This window comes from Musa acuminata, chromosome BXJ1-4, assembly GCF_036884655.1.
Source record: "Musa acuminata AAA Group cultivar baxijiao chromosome BXJ1-4, Cavendish_Baxijiao_AAA, whole genome shotgun sequence".
Lineage (NCBI taxonomy): Eukaryota > Viridiplantae > Streptophyta > Magnoliopsida > Zingiberales > Musaceae > Musa > Musa acuminata.
In genome coordinates this window covers 27,951,654-27,960,779 of record NC_088330.1, presented here as the reverse complement: position 1 = coordinate 27,960,779, position 9,126 = coordinate 27,951,654, and positions in this window count along the sequence as shown.

Below are 9,126 nucleotides of genomic sequence, written 5' to 3'. Positions count from 1 at the left end.
GAGTGTCACGTGTTAGGTGGTGGTACCGTCAGTACCCCGAAATCCGGGGATATGATATTTTTTTACTCTAATTTTGAAGCCATTGGGGCCTATAAATACCCCCACCCTTTTTTGCATGAAAGAACAGGAAAGTATTGGCATAATCTTGAGTCTTCGAAGTGTTAAAGTATTGTAAAAGTGTTAGAGTACTCCTCCATTTCTAAGTGTTACATCATTCAAGAGTAGTGTGAGATTTATAAGGGTTATTTCCTAAACTCGTGAAAAGGAGAAAGCACTATGAAAGGTGGTTGGTCTTCGCCTATTGAAGGAAGGCCATTAGTGGACGCCGGTGACCTCGATGGAGGAGGAATCTGAAAGTGGATGTAGGTCACAACGACCGAACCACTCTAAATTCTGGTTGCATTTCGTCTTGAGCAATTTACCTTTCTTGCAAGCTACTTTACCTTCTTACCGCTTTCTCTACGCTCCTATATGCTTTCAAATTAAAATCTTTAGAAATGATTTTCATCGAAATCGGGTTTAATCGAAACGAAAGACTTTTAAAACGGGTAATTTTTTCGCTGCACTAATTCACCCCCCACACCCCCCCCACCCCCCCCCTCCTCTTAGTGCCGCTCCTGATCCTAACAATTGGTATTAGAGCGAGGTCACTCTCATTTGGTTTGAAACCCAAGAGGGATGACATTTGTAGGAAACCAATAGGGTCACTCAATTACATGTCTGCCCATGTTCAATGGAACAGATTACACATATTGGAAGACTATAATGAGGATTTTTCTGATTTCTATGGATTTTGAGCTAAGGAATATTATCGAAAATGATTTTCAAAAGTCTTCTATTCCAATGAACGATTGGAATGAGTTGGAGAAGAAGACTTTTGCTTTAAACGCCGAGGCTATGAATGCCTTGTTTTGTGCTTTAGATAAAAACGAGTTCAATTGAGTGTCTATTTGTGAAACAACTTTTGATATATGACACATACTCGAAGTGACTCACAAAGGCACTAGTAAAGTAAAGGAGTCAAAAATTAATCTTTTAGTCCATACTTATAAGGTGTTTCGAATGAAACCGATTGAGACCATTGGAGACATGTACACCCGATTTACAGATGTCGTCAATGGTCTAAAAGGACTTGGTAAAATTTTTTTAGATTTTAAACTTATTAATAAAATCTTAAGATCCCTTCTAAAGAGTTGGGATCCTAAAGTAACGGTCATTCAAAAGGTCAAGGATTTAAGTAACTTTCCTCTCGAAGAACTAATCGGGTCATTAATGACCTATAAGATGACTTGCAATGCTCATGAAGAGCTTGAGAACAACATTCTAAAGAATAAAAAGGATATGACACTAAGAACTCAAGAAGACCACTTGAAAGAAAATTCAAGTGACGAGGACTATGATGATGACTTGGCACTCTTGACAAGAAAGTTTAAAAAATTCATAAAAAGGAATAAATTTAGAAATGATACTAAAAATAAATTTGAACCCAAGAAAGAACAAGTAATATGCTATGAATGCAAGAAGTCGGGACATTTCAAAAGCGAATGTCTCCAAGCAAAGAAGAAACAACCAAAGAAGAAGAAGGTTCTTAAAGCAACGTGGGACGACTCAAGTGTATCCGAAGAAGAAGAGCAAACTAACACCGAGCAAGTTACTCACTATGCGCTAATGGGTATTGGAGATGAGGTAAGTAGTTCATTAGATGCAAGTTTATCTTTTGATGAATTACTATACGCTTTTCATGATTTATTTGATGAATGTAAATTAGTTAGTAAAAAGTATAAATTATTAAAAAAGAAACATGCTTCTCTTGTTAATGATTTTGATAGACTAAAAATTAAGCATGATGATAGTTTAGCTCCTTGCATAAAATACGATCAATTAGAAACGCTTTGAAAGGAAAACTTACTACTCAAAAAAACCTTAGAAAAATTTGAGGTTGGTAGCAAGTCCTCGAACATGATCCTTGCCAATAAGGGTCTCGTTCATAAAAGAATAGATGGAATCGGTTTTGTGAGTAACACTCATAAAAATCCAACCATCTTTGTTAAAGGGCCTTACCGTGCATGTTTCACCCCAAAACAAATGTAACTTTTGTTACAAATTTAGATATGTTATGTACAAATGTCCATTTAAAAAATATAATCCATATAAATTGATTTGGGTTCCTAAAGGAACCTCAAATGACTCAATACAACATGATAAGTTGTGTAGATCGATTTTTGAGGCACCCAAGGTCAAATAGCTACCTAAAAATCATCATTTTTTAAAGAAATGTTTACCATCACAAGCTAGGAGCAAGGGATGGTACCTTGATAATGGATGCTCAAGGTACATGACCGGAGATCCATCTCAATTCTCTAAGCTTACTAGTCTAAATGAAGGATATGTCATATTCGGAGACAACAATAAGGGTAAAATCATTGGTAAAGGAACCATAGGTAACAAATCCTACTTCTTTATTGAAGATGTATTGTTGGTTGATGGCTTAAAACATAACCTTTTGAGCATTAGTCAATTGTGTGATAAAGGATACATCATTAGATTTGAATCCAATGCTTGCATTATTGAAAAACTACACAAAAACACATCTATGATTGCCCTAAAACAAAATAATGTATACACTATCGACATTGATGATCTTTATAAGGAAATGTATTTTTCGATTCTGAATGACGATGCCTGGCTTTGGCATAGGAGATTAGGTCATGTTAACATGAAACTAATCTTTCAATTGCTATATCAAGCCTAGGAGGCAGCAAATACACCTTTGTCATCGTGGATGATTATAGTAGATACACTTGAACTTACTTTTTGGTACACAAAAGTGATTGCTTTAGGCATTTTTCTAAATTTTGTAAACTTGTTCAAAATGAAAAGGGTTTTATGATTTCATCAATTTACAAGAAGTGGCTAGAACCATGTTAAACGAACATAGGCTTCCCAAATATTTTTGGGCCGAAGTCGTAAATATGGCATGCTATATCATAAATAGGGTTCTAGTAAGACCATTACTCTCCAAAACTCCTTATGAGTTGTAGAATAACAAAAAACCCAATGTTTCATATTTTAAAGTTTTTAGTTGCAAATATTTTATCTTGAATAAAAAAGATGTTTTAAGAAAGTTTGATGCAAAGTCCAATGAAGAGATTTTTCTTAGTTATTCTTATATTTCTAAGGCTTTGTTATTTCTTAAGAGATATTTCTAAGGCTTTGTTATCTCTAAGAGATATTTCTAAGGTTTTGTTATATTTCTAAGGCTTTGTTATCTCTTATATTTCTTAGTTATTCTTATATTTATAAGTTATTCTTATATTTCTTAGTTATTCTTAGTTATTCTTATATTTAACAAAAGAACTTTGGTTATAGAAGAATATATTCATATTGTTTTTAATGAAGTTTTCGGAGTTAAGAAAAATAATTTTGATGATGATCTTAGTTTTGATGCTTTGAATTTAAATGAAACTCTTTCTCCATCTAGCAACTTGGATGCATCTTCTTATGAACCATCCTTACCCAAGGAATAGAAGTATGTAGATGCTCATCCTAAGGAGCTAATCATAGGAGACACATCAAAAGGGGTTCAAACTCGTTTTCTCTTAAGAATTTTTGTGTCAACGCTGTTTTTCTCTCCCAAATTGAACATAAATGCATTGACAAGGCCTTAAAAGATGATTTATGGGTTATCACAATATAAGAAGAGTTGAATCAATTTGAGAGAAATGAGGTATGAAAGCTTGTTCCAAATGATCATTTAGTTATTGGTACTAAATGAGTCTTTAGAAACAAGCAAGATGAATTTAGTATCATGGTTAGAAACAAGGCTAGATTAGTGGTCAAGGGTTTCAACCAAGAAGACGGTATCGATTATGAAGAAACATTCGCTCATGTGACACGATTAGAAGCCATAAAGATGCTCCTTGACTATACTACTAGTAATAAATCTAAGTTATTTCAAATGGATGTTAAAAATACTTTTTTTAATGACTTTATTTCCGAAGAAGTTTACGTTAAACAACCTCCTAGATTTGAGAATGATAATCCTCCTAATCATATGTTTAAATTGACTAAAGCTCTATATGGATTGAAACAAGCCTCAAAGTCTTGGTACGAGAGATTTAACTCATTTCTTATCCAAAATAATTTCTCTAAAGGCAAGGTCGATACCACATTATTTATTAAAAATTTTAAAAATATTTTTTTTATTATTTAAATTTATGTTGATGATATTATTTTTGGTTCTACGAATGAATCTTTATGTGAATCATTTGCAAAAAGTATGAGTCTAGAGTTTGAAATGAGTTTGACGGGGGAACTAACCTTCTTTTTAGGTTTACAAATCAAACAACTTAATGATGTGTTAGGACTCTAGCTAGGAGAGTCCTAATTGAAAGGGACATTCATGTAAAATCTATTTAAGCCAACTCCTATTAAAGAGGTGAAGAGGTCAACTAGGGTTAGGACGTTATTTCTTAGAGAAAAATTAGGAGTTGTAAAGGAATAAGAGTCTTGAGTAGGAGTCCTATTAGGAGTTAGTTAGAAGTAGGAGTCTTGAGTAGGAATCCTATTAGAAGTTAGGGTTTATAAGCCCTATAAATAGCTATATATTTTTTCTCTTTTCATAAGCAAGAGATGAATCTTTTCTACAGCCTTTAAGCAGCAACTTGGAGGGAGGAACCCTTATAGAGTTCCAAGGAGGTCGATCCCCTAAAGAGATCAATCTCAAGTTTAGAATCTATAAGGGTTCTAACACCTGGTATCAGAGCAGCGTTATTGGCATATTTCTGCCCTTCCACAGCCATCCATCAGCCCTTCACAGCCGCCTAAAGTAATTCACACAATTGCTTAAAAGATCGTCGCCAAATTCCACCGTCATCTCCACCACCGCAGATCATCTTTTGATCTCCCAATGAATTGCAATAGGTTCTGGTATCCTATCTTATTACTGCTGTAATTTAGTTATCCTTATTTGAAAATCCAAAAAAAATAATTGTTCCTATATTGCTGCATAAACTTTTCATCGTAAAGTTTTCATCTCTACGATGAAAGATACATTGTAGAATTCCAACCGCATAACACAGTCTGTTTGATCTTGCTACTATATTTTTTCTATCCAAATCTCTACGAAATTTTTATGACAGCTTTGATACTTCCTAACGACAGATTTTCCTTTAGTTTTGTCAAAAAATTCTCAATATAAACCGTTGATCTTTAATGTCTAATCTGCTATACTTGAAAATCTGCACTATAAAATTCCAACTGCATAGCACAGTTTGTTTGATCTTGCTACTATATTTTTTCTATCCAAATCTCTATGAAATTTTTGTGATAGCTTTGATACTTCCTAACAGTGGATTTTCCTTTAGTTTCATTGAAAAATTCTTAATATAAACCACTGATCTTTTATATCCAATCTGCTACACTTGAAAATATGTGATGCAGAAAATTTCAACCGCATATTGTTGCCTTAACCCATCTATTTACAATCTTTTTTGAATAAAATTTCTTACGCACTTCATATATTATCTTGGCTTCCATCTAAGATTGATCTATTGAGAAATTCATCTCTAAAAATGATTTTGTGTTGCTGCAAATTTTTTTCGTAAACCACTGAAATTTTTTGATGAGAATTCTGCAATCGTAACTTGCACTAATTTTCTTGCTATTATACTACCAAAATTTTCTTAATTAAATTATATATCATTGCTGTATATAAACTGAGATTTTTTTGTCAATTCCTTCCTCAAATTTCTTAAGTTTTTGATAGAAATTTCATCGAGAAACTGCTATTTCTTCTACGATAATTCTACTCTTACAAGACAACACATACCTGCAGCAACTTCTATTGATTTCTATCAAACCTTTGTTGCCATCTGCTAGATCTAAAATTTTCATCCATAGCTCTAAAACTCCACCAAACCACACCCTCAAACTGCACCCAAAACAACCATAAAACAAGCCTAAATCGCAGCCTACATCTGCCGATCCATCAATCCTTTCGACCATCACTTCTCTCAACCTATACATGCCTTTAACCCGACAACAAAAAGAGAGATCTTAACATCACATATTTGGAGGCATATACTATGACATCTGAGAAGGTAATCAATGCTAAATTCGAAGCCTTTGAGGCGCGAATGAAGGATAAGATTCGGATGCTCTTTACCGAACTCAGATTGGGCCGACCATTAAGCCCGAAGAAATCACATCAAGGAGAGAGCTTTGCCCAATCACACCTGTTGAATCTCGTATTTTGATGATGAAACCACTTGATATATGTTTATGATTTAAACTGCATTTTGAGCGATGCAGGTCTACTCGATCAGGTTTAGATAGTTGACGCAGGAGGAATTGACGTTGCGCCGGAAGAGATCACGTCAGGATACTGGATGGCTAAATGCTTCGGATGTCGGGCATCGGGCCAAGGAGAGCGTAATTGCACCAAGGATATCGGGGTTGCGGAGGTCAACCGCCGATTGGGCAACAAGCCGCAAGAGAGGACGAGGCACCGAAGAATCGGACGAAGCGCCAACCAATGACGTGTCGGGCAACAGAATGTCAATTTGCATTGTAATAATTGTCTAGATTGGAGTTGAGTTTTGGTTTGTGTGTGCAAGATTAACTACGATAACGATGAAGACATAAAGCGAAACAAAGTGCTGGAGTCAAGCGCGAAGGATTCGTTGGGAGTTCGAGAGTTCGACGGAAGTCCGAAGGTTCGTCGGGAATGCTGCCAGAACTAGCCGAGAATGAGTAGGGAGCTTGCCGAAGGGTTTTTCGGAAGCTCGCCGGAAGGTTCGTTGGAAGTTCGCGGAGCTCACCAAGAAAGATCGGAGCTTACCGAAGAAGCTCGTTGGAACTCGCCAAGATCAAATCGTGAAGTCTAGGAGCTTGCCGGGAGTCCGCAGAATGGTTTCCGAGAGTTTATCGGAAGACCGTCGGAAGTTCGCCGGAAGCTCGCCGGAAGAAGTCTTGACTTACGGACTTTGTAATAGCTTAGAAAATATCTTTAAATTCGTAGTTAGCATGTTAATTAGGGTTAGGATTATGTGTTAATCCTATAACCCAAGTAGGGGCCAATTGGGCCCGAGTTCGGACTAGTTTGGGCCAAGTTTGGAGCCCAACCAGTGAGCTGAATTGGCCTAGGCGGTGGCACCGCCCAGCACTGTTAATGTCTGACAGTGACAAGCGGTGGCACCGCCAGCATCGGGAACCCAAAGATAATTCAAATTTTGGAGCCCAAATTTGAATCCTCTTGAGGCCTATAAATATCCCTCAAATCTCAGCTGAGATAACAACTTTTTGAGCAGCAATTGTTTGAGAGAAAGGTCTTAGAAAAGTCTTTGCTAGTCTTGTTTTCAATTTGCTAGTGTTCACCTCCTTCTTTCTTGCTGAAAATCTGTAAGAGAGTGAACCACTTGTAAAAAGTTGTAAGAGGGGTATTTGCCCTTCCATTTCAAGAGATTTGCTAGTGGAAGGTGGGAGCCTCATCGAAGAGGGGCATCGCAAGTGGATGTAGGTCATTTGACCGAACCACTGTAAAATCGGCGTGATCTCTGGTTTGCATTTACTTATTGTCATTTACATTACTGCAAACCATTTGTACTTTAATGCTCTACTTCTTGGTCTCCGTCTTACTTATCTCTTCAAGTTAAAACGCAATCGAAACGGTTTCAAACGAAAACGTTACTTTTATCGTACAAAGTTTCCGAAAGTGTTTAAATCGTCAAAAGTTTATCACACTTTACCGCTGCACTAATTCACCCCCCCCCCCCTCTTAGTGCCGCTCCGATCCTAACAATTGGTATCAGAGCCCGGTATTTCTCATTTCGGATTTACACCTGAGAGAAATGGCTCTTCATGGCTTTCAAGAGGGCTTATCGGTTGTTCGTCCACCGTTGTTTAACGGATTGGACTACACTTATTGGAAAACTCGAATGAGAGTTTTCTTGATTTCTATGAATTTGGATTTATGGAATATCGTTGAAAATGGTTTTCAACTTCCCTCTAAACCGATGAACGAATGGTCGGATTTGGAGAAGAAATATTTTTCTTTAAACGCAAAGGCTATGAATGCCTTATTTTGCGCTTTGGACAAAAATGAGTTCAATCGGATTTCTACGTGCGAAACGGCTTTCGATATTTGGCGAACACTTGAAATCACGCACGAGGGAACTAGTAGAGTCAAAGACTCGAAAGTTAACATTTTATTGCATGATTTTGAGCTTTTTCAAATGCAACCAAGCGAGACTATAGGCGACATGTACACCCGTTTCACGGATGTCGTCAATAATCTAAGAGTTCTTGGTAAATCTTTTTCGAATTTTGATCTCGTAAGCAAGATCTTAAGATCCCTTCCAAAAAGGTGGGATTCTAAAATAACCGCAATACAAGAAACAAAAGATTTAAATATTTTTCCACTTGAAGAACTAATTGGTTTGTTGATGACATATGAAATGGTGCACAATGCACATGATGAACAAAATCACCTTCCAAAGAACAGGAAGGATTTGGAACTCCGGACAATTGGATACCACTTGAGCAATGACTCAAGTGATGAGGACAATGATGAACTTGAATTTCGAACACTAAATCTTAATAAGTTTATTAAACAAAAATCTAAAATAAACAATGAACTTGAACGGAGGAAGAGGCCAAAGAAGAGGAAGGCAACCAAGGATAAATCAAGAACTTCCAAAGGTGAAACGACGAATTGGGCTTTGACGGGCTTCGACTACAAGGTAAGTAAGTCAACTCTTGTGAATTATTTTGAAATTACTTGATGTTTTCCATGATGCATTTTCTCTTTTCTTTTGAATAATTATTTTTCTTGAAAATTATATGTTTTATGTTAATAGAATAAAATGTTAGATTTAAATAATCATATATATGTGCTTGAGAAGCAAGAATGTGTATTTTGATGATTTCCATATTAACCTTCAATGATGATGCATGGTTTTTATATGGAAGGCTTGATGATTTTTTTAAACCTTGTCTTTGGTTTTCAAACATGATGTATGTTTTTGACATAAGAACAAAACTTGAGCATGCTAATATAAAGTCAATCACATAAATTAAAACTAAAGAAGTTTTAGTTATCTATAAGAATCATTCAAAATTATGTTC